Here is a 17,570-nt window from a genome sequence, read left to right on the forward strand (position 1 = left end):
TCCAGCCTGGGTTTGATGGGAAAAAGTCCGCAGGCTGCTTTGGCCTCACAGCTAAGTCATGTTCTCCATAATCCATTTTGTTTGAAAGAAGGGCCATGCTGTGCTCTCCATCAGAACTCAGGCTGCTGCTAAAAACTGGCACCATTGTCCACTTTATGGGAACAATTCCATTGCCATGACCCCAGCTTTAAGGGAAGCTGAGACCACTGAGGGGCATGGGGGAAGGGGAAGCTGAGCCCGGGACATATGTAGGGCCAGGGGGATGTGCCTGGTCTTCATGGCCAGCAACCCAAACCCCAATGCCCAAGTCAGGACCCTCAGGGATAAGGGCATACACAAAGGGGGGCAGTCAGTGGGTAGGTGGGACCTTGACATGTTCCTGCAGTCCTAGAGGGCTTTGGCATGGTTCTAGCTAGTCTGTTCTATTCTGAGCAAAATCCAAGGCACTGGTAAGGGCTAGACCAGTTAGAGTTTGATGGTTATCCATGCTCCAAGCAACCAGGTGAGGGTTTGAGGAGAACGAGCTTTCTCATTGTATCAGACAGGGTTCTCTAGAAAAGCAGAAAAAAAATGAGAGAGAAAGATAATGTGATGGTTTGGAGCTATGCACCCCAGAAAAACATGTTCTTAGATTTGGCCCATTCCTGTGGGTGTGAACTCTTGGAAATGGCACCTTCTGATGAGGCTACTTCAGTTAAGGTGTGGCCCAGCTGAGTCAGGATGGGTCTGAATCCTATTACTGAAGGCCCTATAGGGAAGGTAACAGAGAGGCAGGAGGCCCAAGGGAGAAGCCAGGCGATTAACATCGGGGGAACCTGGAAGGGAAGGGAGAAGCCAGGAGAGACCACCATGTGTGCTGCCATGTGACAGTGGAGCCAAGCACCAAGGATCACCTGCAGCAAACCCCAGAATGCCACAGTCTTCTGGGAGAAATCATCACCTTGACCATGCCTTGATTCTGGGCTTTTTCTAGCCTCAAAACCAGGAGACAATAAATTCTCATTGTTTAAGGTAAGCCACTGCATGGTATTTGCTTTAGCAATGAAGAAACTAAAACAGACAGATAAATAGATAGATGATAGACAGATAGATAGATAGATAGATAGATACATAGATAGATAGACAGATAGATAGATATAGATGATAGAGATAGAGGAAGATGATTAGATAGTGTGCCAGTTTGAAACTGTTATGGACCTCAGAAGAGCCATGATCTTTTTTTTTTTTTTTTGCAATTTTTATTGAGATATAATCACATAACATACAATCATTCAAAGTGTACAATCAGTTGTTTATAGTATGGTCATATAGTTGTGCTTTCATCACAATTAAACTTTGAACATTTTCATTACTCCAAAAAGTGAAATTAAAATTAAAATTAAAATGAACATCCCAAACATCCCATTCCTCTCCTCTCTCCATTGTTCATTTACTTTTTTAAAATACAGTTTAATTGATATATATTCACATACCCTACAGTCATCCACAGTGTACAATAGTTATTCATGGCACCATCATACAGTTGTGCGCCCATCAATAGAATCAATTTTTGAAACTTTTCCTTACTCCAAAGTAAAAATAAAAGTAAAAAAGGACCCCTAACTCTTTCCATCCCCTCCATCCCACCCTATTCTTCACCTAATTTTTGTCCCTATTTTTCCACTCAACTGTCCATACACTGGATAAAGGGAGTGCAAGCCACAAGGTTTTCACAGTCACTTAGTCACACTGTGCAATCTTCATAGTTATACAATCGTCTTCAAGAATCAAGGTCACTGGGTTGCAGTTTGACACCTTAGGTATTTCCCTCTAGCCATTCTAACACACTAAAGACTAAAAGGTGGTATCTATATAGCGCATAAGAATACCCTCCAGAGTGACCTCTTGACTCCATTTGAAATCTCTCAGCCACTGGAACCTTATTTTGTTTCATTTCTCCTCCCCCTTTGGTCTCAATCCCACAGTGCTGGGTCCAGGCTCATCTCCAGGAGTCATTTCCCACATTACCAGGGGGATTCACACTCCTGGGAATCACGTCCCATATAGGGGGGAGGGCAGTGAGTTCTCCTGCCGAGTGAGCTTAGAGAGAGAGGGGGCCACATCCAAGCAACACAGAGGCTCTCTGGGGGGTACTCCTAGGCACAATTATAAGTGGGCTTAGCGTCTCCCTTGCAGCAACTAGCCTTATAGGGGAAAGCCCCCTGATCGAGGGCATGGCCCACCAAACCGGCAGTCCTGAATGTTTGTGGGAAAATCAGCAATATCCCAGGTGGGGAAGTCTAATACTTCTGCATTTCTCCCCAGTTCCTCAGGGGGCCCCACAAATACACTTATACTCTCTGCCCATAACCATCTGGGATGTACTGGGATTTCATCCCAGCCTGTACAAACTCAACCAAATCCCACTTCCCATTCACCGCTTCCTGCACCTATGGCGTTCAAACAAACTGTTCATACAAGTTAAATTATCTAGTGTGCAACAGAAAATAGATCCTACACTAGATAAATATCTCCTCCCTTAGTTTCACACATAAGTTGCAGTTTTAAAACCCAGTCAGTATCATCCTTTACCCTTGGGCCTGATTTGCCTTAGTCCTAACCAGATCCTGTTCGTTCATTTCTCTAATTAAAGTCTGAATTCTTTTTCAGCTCTTTCAACATTTGTCATACGGGGAAATACTGACATTCATAGCTGCCAAGTTCTAGCTCTGAGTCTCGTGCATCGCACAGATACCCAAAGTTTCCAGAGACCAACAGGTTATACACAAGCAGCTCAGCATCTCAGGCTATAGAGATAATCATTACAACTCAGGAATAGACGTGACTGCTGTAAGAGCTTACAATCTTGGGACCATCACATAAGGATTACCCAGATAAGCTGTACCCTAAGATTCAGTTCTCAGAGTTTACATATTATAGTTAGTCCATATTAGTGAGGCAGTATAGTGTTTGTCCTCTCATTTCTGGCATGCTTCACTCAAAATGTACTCAACATCCATTCATCTAGTTGCATGTCTCACAATTTCATTTCTTCTTGTAGCCACTCAACATTCTATTGTAGGCATACACTGCAGTTCACCATTCTGTTCATCATCACCTCTGTCTATTGCAAATAGTGAATAATGCCACTATATACACCAGTGCGTAAATATCCATTTGTGTCCCTGCTCTCTGATCTTCCAAGTATATACCCCATGATGAGGTTGCAGGACCTTGAAACCCCCACATACCTGGCTTCTTGTGGGACCACCACACTGTCCTCCAGATAGGCTACACCATTCTACTTCCCCATCAACAGTGAATACATATATCTCTCTCTCCAAGTTCTCTCCAGCACTTGTGCCCCTCTGTTTATTGTTTTCCCTGCAATTTTATGGGGATATATTCAAATACCTTGCAATCATCCACAGTGTACAATCGTTAACAGTATCATCATATGGTTGTGTATTCGTCACCACAATTAGCACTTACACATGTTCATTAGTCAAAAAAAAAAAAATTGAAACAAAAGAATAATAAAAAGAATAAAAGGAAAAATAAAAATTAACTACAGCAATAATGTCAGTAATAAAACAGATAAAAGGAAAAATAAAAATAAGACAAAATACAGCCACAAAGAAAAAGAGATGAAAAAAGTAAAAAGACAAAAGGAAAAGAAAAAGATAGAGAAAAATGGCAACTAAAAAGCCACAAAAGAAAAGGTTAAAATAAGATTAAATACCATAAAAAAATCAGACATCAACATTAATGCCAAGAACCTCATACCCCTCCCTTACACCCCCTCTTATAGGCATTTAGCTTTTGTGTACTGCCTTTGTTACCATTAAAGAAAGCATATTACAATGTTACTTTTAACTATAGGCTCTATTTTGCATTAATTGTGTTTTTCTCCCAATACCATGCCCTTTATAACACCTTGCAAAGTTGACGTTTGTTCTCCCTCATGCAAAAACATATTTGTCCATTTTATCACCATCATTGTACATTCTGGGTTTCACTATGCCACAAGTCCCAGTCTTTATCTTCTATCTTTCCTTCTGGTGTCCTACATTCCCCTAAACTTTCTCTTTCAACCATACTCAATGCCGTCTTTGTTCAGTGTACTTACATTATTGTGCTGCCATCTCCCAATGTTGTGCTCCAAACCTCTCTCTCCTGTCTTTTCCTATCTGTTTGTAGTTCTCCCTTTAGTATTTCCTGCAGAGCAGGTATTTTTTTCACAAACTCTCTCATTGTCTGTTCGTCTGAGAATGTTTTAAACTCTCCCTCATATTTAAAGGGCAGATTTGCCAGATACAAAATTCTTGGTTGGTGGTTTTCCCATTTCAATATCTTAAATTTATCATACCACTACCTTCTTGCCTCCATGGTTTCTACTGAGAAATCTGCACATAGTCTTATTAATCGTCCTTTGTGTGTGATGGAACAATTTTCTCTTGCTGCTTCAGGCATTCTCTTTTTGTCTTTGACATTTGATAATCTGATTATTAAGTGTCTTGGCAAAAGTCTTTTTGGATCTATTCTGTTTGGGGCTCACTGCACTTTTTGGGCCTGTAATTTTATGTCTTTCATAAGAGATGGGAAACTTGGGGTGACTATTTCCTCCATTATTGCCTCTGCCCCTTTTCCCTTCTCTTCTCCTCTGGGACACCCATGACACATATATTCATGTGCTTCATGCTGTCACTCAGTTCCTTAAGACGTCACTCATATCTCTCTGTTCTTTTCCCCATCTGTTCTTTTGTGTGTAGGGATTCACATGTTCTGTTCTCCAGTTCATAAATCTTTTCTTCTGCCTCTTGAAATCTGCTGCTGTATGTCACCATTATGTCCCTCATTTCTTCTGTTGTGCTTTTCATTCCCATAAGTTCTGCTAATTGTTTTTTCAAGTTTACAATTTCTTCCTTGTGTTTGCCCAATGTCTTCTTTATATCCTTCATCTCTTTTGCCATATCCTCCCTCAACTTGTTGAATTGATTTTTGGATTGATTTAGGAGATTCATTTGATTAATAATTAGCAGTTTCAATTCTTGTATCTCAGGTGAAGTGTAAGTTTGTTCCTTTGACTGGGCCATATCTTCATTTTTCCTAGCGTGATTTTTTTTCCCTAGACATCTGGTTTCCTTGAATGCTCCAATCATATTTTCCCAGACCAGAGATGCTCAGGTCTCAGAAGGGGGTTGTGTATTCAGAATTATGTTTCCCTGCAGGTGGGTCCTAGACAATTGAGACTTTCCCATGAGGTGTCTAGACTCTGTGCTTTCCCTATCCAGCTCAGCAGGTGGTGCTTGTCAGCCAGCAGCTCCCCACCAGCATAAAGAGGTGTGGTCCCTTCAATTCACAGTGGACGCTGACCTGATGAAAGTCCAGTAGTGTCAGAAACCAAGTGGTTGTTTCTCATTTGTTTTCCCCTAGACCCTGGGGTCTGAATTCTCTGAGAGAAGGGAGCCACTTGGGCTGGTCCCACCCCCCTTTCCTTGGGGAGGATACACCCCTTAGGGAGTTATCTTCTCCACTGAATTCCTCCTTTGTATTTCTGACTTTGTAAACTCCACACTTGCCTGGGTCAGTGCAGACTTGAAGATTCCTGAGGCTTTCTCTAATTGGATGCTTAGAGTGAGAGAAAAAAAAAATGGAAAAAGAGCAAATGCTCCTTTTCAAAGCCAATCCTCAGCCCCCCAGTTTTCTCAGGACACAGCAGTCTTCTAGCATTCTGAAAAATCTCTGCTTTTACTTATTTATGTACTTTTTTCCCCATCAGCCCTGCCTCCTCCCTGCTGGAAGAAATCTGCTTTCCTTCCTGCTCCGTGCTTGTAGCTTGTATTCAGTAGTCCACATGTGTTAGTTAAAATTGCAATTGGAGCTCAGTTGAGTTACATTCCCTGTAAACTGTTTCTTTTTTCCACACAGCAGCATTTCAGCTCAGCTGCCTGACGGGGAAGGGGCTTCAGCTCCAGGTTTGAGGAGCTTTACTTATGAATCTGTGCTAGAATCTCAGCTGCTCCACTCATTCCAGGCTGGTGTATGAGGTGTGTCCATTTACAGATGTCTCCCAACAGTTGTTCCAGATTATTTACTAGTTGCTCCTCGTTGTTTACCAGTTGCTCTAGAGGACTAACTAAATTCCACACCTCTCCACCATCTTGCTTCATCCCCCAAGAGCCATGATCTTTTAATCCAATCTTGTTGGGTAGACCCTTTGAGTGTTTCCCTGGAGATATGGCTCCCCCAACTGTGGGTGGACCTTTGATTAAATTATTTCCATGTTAGATGTGACCCTGCCCATTCTGGGTGGGTCTTAATTAGATTGCTGGAGTCCTTTAAAGAGAGCTCACATAGATAGCAGAGAAAACAAAATGCTGCAGGAGAAGCTAAGAGACACATTTTGGAGAAAAGCTAAGATATGTAATACACTTGTCCCCAGGAGAAGCTAAGAGCCAACACAGACTCAGATGCTTAGAGATGCTGGGAGATGCAGACAGAAGGATGTTTGGAGATGCTAATCTAAAGGATGTATCCAGAGTTTTTCTTGGAGAAGCTAAGAGAGGACCTACCTCCCCAGACACTTAGAGAGAAATGCCACAGGAGAACCAAGCAGAGAGCTGAGATAAGCTAAAAGAGACTGAAGCCCAGAGATATTTTGGAGGAAGCCATTTTTAAAATGCAACCCAGGAGCAAAGAACCAGGAGACACCAGCCACATGCTTTCCTAGCTAACAAAGGTGTTCTCGGCACCATCAGCTTTTCTTCAGTGAAGGCATCCTCTTATTGATGCCTTAGTTTGGACACTTTTATGGCCTTAGAACTGTAAGTTTATAACCTAATAAATCCCCTTTATAAAAGCCAATCCATTTCTGGTATTTTGCATCACAGCAGACTTAGCAAACCAGAACAGATTTATAGATAGATAGATAGATAGATAGATAGATAGGTAGATAGGTAGATAGATAGATAGACAGATAGACAGACAGATAGATAGAAATACATTTATTATAAGAGCTAGCTCATGTGACTGTGGAGGCTGGCAAGTCTGAATTCTGTAGTGCAGGCAACAATTTGGAAACTCCATTAAAGGTGATTCTAAATTCAAGTTCAAAATCCCCAGGGGAACTTGGCTGCCTGAGGTAAAAGGAAGAAATTCTTCTTTCTGACTTCTGAAATCTTCAGTTCTGGCTTTTAAGACCTCCAACTGATGGCATAAGGAGACTCCCCACATTGCTGAGGGAAATCACCTTTGTTGATTGTAGATGCAATCAGCTATAGATGCAATGAACTGAGGATAGATGCAAATCCATCTATGAAATAACCTCACAGTAACAATCAGGTCAGTGCTTGCTTGTCCAAACAACTGGACACCAGAACCTAGCCAAGCTGACTCATGAAATTGACCATCACAATATTCCAAGGGGAAACACCATCAGGAAGCCAAGACAGAAGCTGAGTACACAGACTTGCAAGCACAGGTGTATTTGAGTTGGTGAGAAGGGGAGCAGGGAGAAAGTAAGGGAGAAGAACACAGCTCAGAGGATATTTGTGTCCAGAACTCATCTCTTGCTACCAGAAGGCCTGGTTCCACACCCTGGGTCCCTGAGTGGGGGTGAAGTGGACTTCAGGCTTGGCAGGGCTTGCCTTAAGAACCGGATAGTGAAATTTTGGATCCCAGCAGAGCAGAGCCACAGAAACCAGGACATGACATTGAGGAAACATTTTGAAATATTAAACTATGTTGTTTTCCTTTTGTGTGTGTGTGTGTGTGTGTGTGTGTAAGGTGGGGGATTCTGTCTTCACTTTCCTTCCCTTCTTCCCATCTCCCTATGCAGGCAGGGAGTTATTCTGCTTATTATTGCCTCAGGGGAAGGATGTGACAGGGTGGAAAACAGAAAGATCCTGCTATCTTTAAGATTTCTGTTTACAAAAGCAAAAGCTGCCTCAAAAAAGCAAAGAGAGGAATCCAGGCACAGACAAAATCTCCAAGACTCGGAAAGGAGGAGAGCCTTCCACAGGGCTAGGAAAGGATTCCCTCTGGTTGGGGACAGAGCTGGGGAGGGGAATGAGGTACGACTGTCCCAGATGCAACCCAAATCCCTGGACCGAGCCCCCAGACCCCAGAGAGGAAATAACAATTGGGCATGTCTGGTCCTCATCATCCAGACTTGAGGCACCACACAAGTATTCCCAGTTCCCAAATGCAGCATGGAGGAGAGAGAGCTGGCTGCTCTAAAGGAACCACGTAGACAGGGAAAATCAATGGGTCCCACAACCTCCCCGAGCTTTGGCACCGTGTGACTCTCTGGAACCACAGCCCAACCTGGGAAGGGAGGAGACGCGAAATAACTGAGATTAACTGTTGTCCCAGAAACTGCAAGGAATCCTGCCTCCCTCTAAATCCCTGTGGCACCTGCTGGTCCAAACGAGGCTGGCTGTCCGCAGCTTCTTGTTGGAAACACATGGGACTTTCCACCTGGAGCTCTTCTTGCTGAACTCACTCATGGAGCCAGTGTTTCAAAGTTTATTTCTAGCATCTAGTGAAAGTGAGGGAACAGACAGGATTCAGCCATAAATATTTTGTCTTTGTGGTGCAAGCTCCTAATCAAGCCAACCCACCATTTGAAGGCAAATGGTGTTAGTCCAGCAGCAGAAAGTGAAATAAACTTCAAAGTCCAAAGGGGAAAAAAGAAGGGCCCAGAGAATATTGTTCAAACGAAATTAACTGACCACCAGATGCTCTGAGGCTTTCAGGCTGCTCAACTTCAATGAGTGCAACAGAATAACATGGATGGCAGACTGCTTAGCTACAGAAAGTCACGTTCTCTGGCTCTCAAATAAGGATCCTTCAAATGCTGAACCACAGAGCAGACTCAATTTTGTTTACTTAATTTTCATCTCTCTTAGGTAGTTTTCCTCTGCCAAAAAGGAGACATCATTTTCTCCCAAGGCAACTTACCACATAAAGAAACAGGTATAAAGAGGGGAATAGAAAATTAAAATCACAGAGCAATGCTTTTCACACACAAGGATGTCTGACTTTTTGTACAGTCTAAATTTCACATACATCGATGAAAAGTGTTGCCAGGAGCTGTCACAATCTGTCCATGTGGAAACCTTATCACACAGCACAGCTACGGTCCTTCCTCTCTCTCTCTCTTTGTTAATCCCCTTGATTGCTCCTTGGTTTAGCCCCTGTAATGCCCCCAATTATCCATCCATCCCTGAGCACACATTTATTAAAGGCCTAACGTGTTATCATCATTCCAGACATTATGAATTCAAAGGCAGGTGGAACTGGGTCCTGTCTCCCCGATTTGCCCATGCTCTTGCTGGTTTTTTTACCTGGGTGTCCCACAAGCACTTCAAATTCAACAGGACCCTTGTGGACCTACACCTGTTCTTCCTTTTATAATTTTTATTTCATCCAACAAATAGATCACATCATCCAATCTTGGAAATCATGCCTTTGCCTCTCCCCCTATGTGTCAGGTATCCTTTCAGCAGCAAGTAACAGAATGCCTACTACTGGGGGCTTAAGCTCTTACAATTTTATTGTTTATATAAAAAGTTTTATTATTGCCTGGTGACTCAGTAGTGTCACCAAACACCCAGGCTCTGTCCACTCTCCCACGCCTTCACATTAAGCACAGTAATTGGTCACCTCCTGGTCACAAAATAGCTGCCACAGTGCCAGGCATCAATTTCCCATACAGTTATAGTCAAAGGTAAGAAAACTCAAGGAGAAACCAGGGAAGTTGGGGCGGTTCTGCTGTTTCTTGTATCAGGACAGAGAGTCCTTTTCATAATCCCTCCTCCCTCAGCAGACTTCCCCATTGGTTGGAAATGAGTCATTGAATCAATCATAGGATCCCACTGATTTTACTTTTTAAGTAACTGTCAATTCTGTCTCTTTCTCTTCTTTCTAATCACCGTATCCCTTCCACATCATTCTATTAAGCCAATGTCCTCCTAAAAGTTCCCTACCTCTAGTCCATCCTCCACACAAATGCCGGTTCCATACTTTCTACGATAGGCAGCCTTCAAGATGGACCCCATGATCCCCTCACATCCTTGAGTGGTCCCTTCTCACGTCGTTCCAGAGTGGTCTGTAGGGCCAACAGAACATGGCAGAAGTGATGGGATTTCACTTCTTTTAGATTATAACAGACACTGTGGCTTCCATCTTGGTGTTGCTGTCACTTGCTCAGCAGGGCGGAGGGTGTACAGCCATGCGCTGAGGGCATCCGGCAGTCCCACGGTGAGGGATATGGGAAGGAACAGCAACTTCCTGCCAACAGCCACTGGAGTGGCCTTGGAAGTGGGTTTCCAGCCCTAGTCGAGCCCTCAGCTGGCACCTCTACTCACCCTGAGAAGCAGTTAGCCAGAACCACCCAGCCACGCTGCTCCCCAATTCCTGACCCATAAAAACTGTGAGATAGTAAATGTTTGTTATTTTGAGCCACTATGTGTGGGGGTAATTTGTTAGGCAGCAATAGATAATGGCAAAAATTGCCCTACTTAAAACTCTTAAACAGCCCTCATCACTTGGAGCAGAGGATGTGGTGAAGCCGGCAGGTAAGCTTTGGTACACAGAGTGTTTTAAACAATGTGAACTGACATTTAAAAATTGAGAGCATCACACGAACCTCAGAACGCATGCCACCCTGGGTCCACGTTCCATGGAGGAACCATGGGCTTGACCAGAGGACGTCCATCCTCTTTAGAAAGCACCTTCCCTTTGATTCACCAAGTGCCAAACGTGCGTGCCAGTTTTTGATTTCTGCTTACACTATTGCTTTGACTATTACAGAGGAGTATTCTTCTGTACCCATGTCCCTGCTAAGAAGGGGGACCCAAAAAATAGACCAAAACATCTCTGATAAAAAAAAAAAATCAGGAGAGCATTCTTCTTTGTAAAAAGGAATATTCTTATGTGTTTAATATGTAAACAAAGTGCATGAGGAATGTAAGCAGATCCCACTTTGCTCATTTATTTAAAAAACCTTACCTGCTTGGTCCCCTTATCACCTGTGCTCATGAATGCAGATCTACAGGGTGATGTCTTTAATTCACACAGGTCAGGTTGTCAGGATGCCAGCCCCAGACCCCTTGTGCATCATGCCTCACCTCTCCTGGCCTCATCCCCTGCCTCGTGTATTCCTTTGAGTTCCTGCCACTCACCACTGTGGGCTTGGTTGTGCCCCTTCCTTCCACCCAGATAGTCCTGCCCTGCCTCACCTTCAACAATATCTATTCCTCCTAGACTCAGCCTGGCATCGCCTTGCCCAGAGAGCTCTCCATGGCCACACAAACTGGTCCTCCTCAGGGATGCTCACTTCTGGGGCCCCTCCTGACTCGCACCTGCAATTGGACTCCAACTTCCTTCATTATGGGCCTCACCACAGCGGGAACTGCATCTTATTCTGTCGAATGAATGGATCCTAACATATCATTATTGAGGAGGACAAACAGATAAAGAATAATTTTAGACAAAAGTTCTTTAACAGAATCGTCATGTAAATCACAATAAGATAGAATAAATGCCTTGCAATTTAGGGGGAAATGGAAGGATTTTCTGGGCTTCTGGCAAAGCTTTTTCCTAGCTAAATCATTTCATGCACAGCTTTTGCAAATACGTCTTCTGCTGATCATAATTATGCGTTCTCCACCCCCCACTGCTTTGAATTACTTTGTGCTAACACCAAAATTGCTCCACAGAGAGTCAGATTTATTTGCTGAAATGTGATGAGGAGAAGTAGGATAAGAGACATACTTCATATGCAGTGCTCAATGACAGTACAGCCGTATTTCTGAGAAATAAATTCTGGTCCTTTTGCTCCATTTCTTTTGTAATTTAATAACTAAAGTACAAAGCTCATGAAAGCTGGGAATGTGTTGGAAGGTCAATGAGGAAAAATGTGCATGGTACAGTTAGGAGACATGAGGGAGTTAAAATAACAGGGGAAATTGATCATTTATGATCTTTCTGGCCAATGGTTTATGGTTAAAAGTCTGTTTCAGCTAAAGACCAAACACTGAATTATATCCACAAAGGATGAAACAACTAGAAAATTCAAGAATCAGAATTCCTTTTACATCTCTATTGTAAGTATACTTATTTGTTTGAAAATTATTTCATTTAAGGCTAATAAAGTAATATTTTCAGGGTGTCTTAGTTTGCTGGGGCTGCCATAACAAAATCCCACAAACTGGATGGCTTAAAATGACTGCTTTTTATTGTGCCACAGTTTTGAGGATAGAAGTCCAAAATCAAGGTGTTAGCAGGGTCGTGCTCCCTCTGCTCTAAGGTTCTGGTGGTGTTTTGCCTGCAATCTGTGGCATAACCCAATCTGCCTGCATCACATGGCCATTCTCCTTTCTGTCTGTCCTACAACAGGATCCAAATTTCCTCGCCCTATAAGGACACTGGTCATATTGAATCAGGGCCCGACCTAATCCAGTTTGGCCTCATCTTAACTAATCACATCTTCAAAGACTCTATTTCAAGGTCATTCACAAGACAGGAACTGGACTTGGACATGTCTTTTTGGGGGGGGGGGGGCACATTGAATCCAAGGTCAACATGTAAAGGGTTGGTGGCACTGGACTCCTAATTGAATACAAGACCTACACAGTCAATCCTTTTTCTCCCTGTGGTGGTTTGAAACTATTTATACCCCACAAAAACATATTCTTAGATCAAATCCATTCCTGAGAGTGTGAACCCATTGTAAGTAGGACTTTTGATGAGGTTACTTCAGTTGAAGTGTAGCCCAGCTGAATCTGGATGGGTCTTAATCCTGTTGCTGGAGTCCTTGATAAGCGGAATGACATTCAGACAGAGTGAGAGAAAACCACAGAGGGAGCAGCCAGAAGGTGAAATTCAATGGAACCTGGAAGAGAAGGGAGAGCCCAGGAGGGCCGCCATCTGCATTGCCATTTGTCAAGCTAAGGACCATGGATCACAGCAGCCAGCCCCAGAACACCAGTCTTTAGGAAGAAAACATTGTCTCAGTGATGCCTTAATTTGGACTTTCTTTTAGGCTCAAATCATGAGCAAATAAATTCTCATTGTTTAACCCAACCCATTGCATGTATTTGCTTGGGCTGCCCAGGAAACTAGCACAGAGCTACTCACTATATGTCTCTGATCATACCTTTCTCATGGGCACAAACAGTTTTATATCACAAATCAACATTTTACTGAGACACCAGAAATTCAAGCAAGTCCCTAATGGCAGGTTGGCTGCTCTTCCTCCCTGCGGGGTAGTGGTTTGCAGTCTTTACTCAGGACTGCATCTGTAAATGGGATGTTGATAATAATCCCTGGTTTCCAGGGAATCGAGGGCTGGCCACATCAGCGTTCACAATAACAAACACAGCGCCCCAGCTGAACTTTTTAATCAGCACTATCGGGGAGAATGGAGTCTGTTTTAGTTTAACAGATGCATTTGATGCTAACATCTAACATCTGATGTGGTGATGAAGTACAGAACACAGGCTTTAGCATCAGGCAGACCTCGAGCCATGTCCAGGTTTGGCTTTGCTGGAGTGCAATTTCGGGCAAGATGTTTCTACCTCTGAAACCCACTCTGCAAAAGGAGGAAAATAAAATCTCCATGCAGGATCGATATGAAAATCAGATGCAGTAGGTTTATGCATTTGCAATAGGGATTGGAATGTAGGAGGAGATCAAAATGGTAGAAAGCATTTGTAACAGAATATGGATGACACTGGTCCTGTCGTTTCAGGATTCTGGCTGTAGCTTCAAACTAAATATAATAGGAAAAAAGCTCCACATGTTCCAAAGTAAAGTGCTTAATACATTCCTGCAGGACTTATAAAAGATTGAAAAGCCATTCTAGCACTATAAACTCTGTATGTGGAGGTGTGTCTAGATGAGGTCTTCAATTTGTGGGGAATATGCAACTTTTATGGTGAATTCTCTCTCTCGGTGTTGCATGGATTGAATTGTGTGCCCCCAAAAGACATGTTCACATCCTAATAGCCAGTTCTGTGAATGTGATCCTATTTGGAAATAGTCATATTTGAAGGTGTGATTAGTTAAGATGAAGCCAAACAGGATTAGGGTGGGCCCTAATGCAATACCATTGGTGTCTTTGTAACAAGGGGAGAGGAGGCACAGCCAGAAACACAGAGATAAGATGGCCACATGATGATAGAGGGGACAATCGAGCACCGAGTGTTGCTGGCCCCCTCCCAAAGCCAGGAAAGAGGCCTGGGACAGATTCCTCCTGACAGAGGGAGCACGGCCCTGCTGACACTCCAGTCTTGGACTTCGAGCCTCCAGATCTGTGAGACAATAAACTTGTATTGTTTTAAGCTACCAGTTTGTGGTACATTGTTATGCAGCCCTAGGAACTGAGAAACATATATGTGTGTGTGTGTGTGTGTCTGTGTGTGTGTGTAAATTATATGCACATACATATATATAAATAAAGGAGTTCATTGAAGGAGGTGAGCCAAAAGCAGATCGCTTTTGAGGGGAGACTGCTGTGGATTCTACCCCTATCATGAAAGAGGGAATTAGGGTGCTTGACCACTCTTCAAGTTAAGGAAGAGGGGCTCCAGGAAGAGAAGTCAAAAGAGAATTTAAGAGGGAGAACTTGCTATCTGTGGTTGTTTGAAGTTGATTGTACCACAGAAGAACATGCTTTTAAATTTAACCCATCCCTGTGGGTGTAAACCCATTAGAAGTAGGACATTATGGGTTACTTCAGCTAAGTAGGGGTAGTTTCCTCATCAGATGAAATTGTACCTTCTCTTTATACTGTAGTGCATGAACATACTCAAGTCTTTCTCTAATAGTTGAAAAAGGCAACTTTTGATCTGAAATCTACCTCTAGAGTTGTCTATATGTCAAGATTTTTGAAATAACCGTCTTCAACAAAACTGTTGAAGGGGCTGATGCTCAACTTCTGCCTTCTTTCCCCAGACAGTCACAAAATCCGTGAGGACAGGAAACAAAACCACATGGGACTCATGCCTTCAGCCTTACCAGAAGAGCTACAACCTTCAAATCACCTGTAAGTAGAGGAAAAAAATAAACAAATTCCAACAGAGCTCCCACCTCACTGCCGCTTCTAGGCTGTGGGTGCTGAGAGTAGGGGAGGGAAGACTAGAAAGATTTGGGAACAAGAGCTCAGCAGGCAGAGAGCTTAAAGGAAGCACAGAAAAAAATTAAAAATTAGCCCCATCTCAGTTTTCCAGGGCTGCTATGACAAGTACCACACAGTGGGTGGCTCAAACAATAGGAATTTATTGCCTCGTGATTTTGAAGCTAGAAGTCCAAAAACAAGGTATCAGCAAGGTGATGCTTTCTCTCCAAAGTCTATAGTGTTCTGTTGGTGTCTCCCAGTAATCCTGGGGGTTCCCTGTGGCTTTTGTCTTCACCTCTCATCACAGGGCAATGCCCTTTCCTTTCTGGATTCTGTGACTTCCAGGTTCTCTTTAGAGATAATCTGGTTAAGACCACCCTCATCCAGCTGGGTCACACATTAACTGAAAATAGCATCTTCAATGAAAATAATTTTACAAGTTCACATCCACAGAAACGTGGATTAAAATTGAGAACATGTCTAAACTGGGGTACATAATTCAATCTATCACACCCCCAGAAAGAAGAAATGAAACAATACATGCATAATTCCTCAACACCACCCAAGACTGGAGATTTGTTAATCAGCTACTGGAAAAGTGCAAGAAAGAGGGTGGGATCAGAAGGGGCAGCCTGGAAGAAGCTCTGCTTGAGGGGATAAGCTCTGCTTGAAGGATGCAGCACTCACGGGAGATGAGGCAGTGGCGGGAAGGAAGGAAATAGTGGGGGCAAATAAGGATCCTGCAGAGACATCACGGTTCCTGCAGACTTGAAAAACTGGAAAGACATCACTTGTTCTTGGTTTGATGTCTCAGTGTTGTCAAGACGTCAGTTGTCCCTACGTTAATTTAATAAAATCCCAATAAAAATTCCAAGGAGATTTTTATGGAGCTGGACATCATAAACACACACACACACACACACACACACACACACACAGCCTGGAAAACATGGAAAAGGAAGAACTCTGGGGGCTTGGGGTTTACTCTTACCAGATATTAAACCCTAATCAAAAGCTATTACAATTAAAACAGTGTGGTACTGACAAGTAAATAGACCAATACAATAGAATAAAAAGTCAAGAGAAAGATGCCAAATCAATACCTATTTCAAATCACTGGAACAAAGATAATGTTTTTAAGACATGATGTTGGGACAATTGGTTATTCACTCAGAAAAAGACAGAATTAGATTCACTCTTTAAGTCATACATAAAAATAAACTCAAATTGATCTGGGATGAAACTGCAAAAAAATAAAACTATACACATACTCGAAGAAAGCACAGGTGAATCCTCTTATAATTTATGTATAGTAAAAGATTTTCCAACTATGACTTAAAATCCAAATGCAGTAAAATAAAAGATTGATAAGTTTAACTACATAAAAATAAAATAAAAAATTTTGCACAGTATAAATATACCATAAGGAAAGCAAAAACAAAAACACAAATGAGAAACTGGAAGAAAATATTTGCAACATATCTTACAGATAAAAGATTTCATATCACTAATTTTTACAGAAATTTGCAAAATGAACAAAACATCAAAATCCTATAGAAAAATGGGCAAAGACCTGAACAAACTATTCATAAAAAGAGATCTATAAAGGCTCAAATCACATGAAAAGATGTTCAATTTCACTTAGAATAAGTGGAATACAGACTAAAAGAACACTGAGATATCATTTAGCAGACAATAGATTGGCCAAAAGCTTGAAATACCCACTGTTGTCAAATCTGTGAAGAATCAGATACTCTCATATACTGCTGGTGGGAATGGAAAATGGCACAAATCCCTATGGAAGGGATACACATTTGCCCTTTAACCCAGAAATCCCACTTCTAAGAATTTATCCCAAAACTATTACTTCAGTATTATGAACATTCATATTCATATGGTTATTCATGACAGCATTATTTTTCATTGCAAAATATATGCAATTACCTAAATGTTCAAGCATAGGTGATTAGTTTAATAGACCATGATATATTCACACAATGGAGGACTATGTAGCTATAAAAAAGGAACAAAGAGGATTCTATGAACTGATGATAGGGAGTGACTGCAGGAGATACTATTAAGTGAAAAAGTCCATGTGCAAAGAAATACATTTTATATGCCACTTTTTGCATAAGAAAGCAGGGAAAATAAGAAAAGATAAATAGATCTTCTGACCATTGCAAAAAAACCCACAGGAAAGAGAAACTGGGAAACAAACACATTGCTCCCAAAGGTTGGGGGGTGGGTGGTATGAGAGGGACATGAGAGGGCTAACGCTTCTTCAATATGGCTGCTTGTAGAGCTTTGAGTTTTGAAGCATGTCAATATATGTGGTGGTTTGAAGGTGTATATACCCCAGAAAAACATGCTATTAAATTTAATCCATTCCTATGGATGTGAACTCATTGTAAGTAGGACCTTTTGCTGAGGTTACTTCAGTTAAGGTTTGACCCATCTCAATTAC

This window comes from Choloepus didactylus, chromosome 11 (assembly GCF_015220235.1).
Source record: "Choloepus didactylus isolate mChoDid1 chromosome 11, mChoDid1.pri, whole genome shotgun sequence".
Lineage (NCBI taxonomy): Eukaryota > Metazoa > Chordata > Mammalia > Pilosa > Megalonychidae > Choloepus > Choloepus didactylus.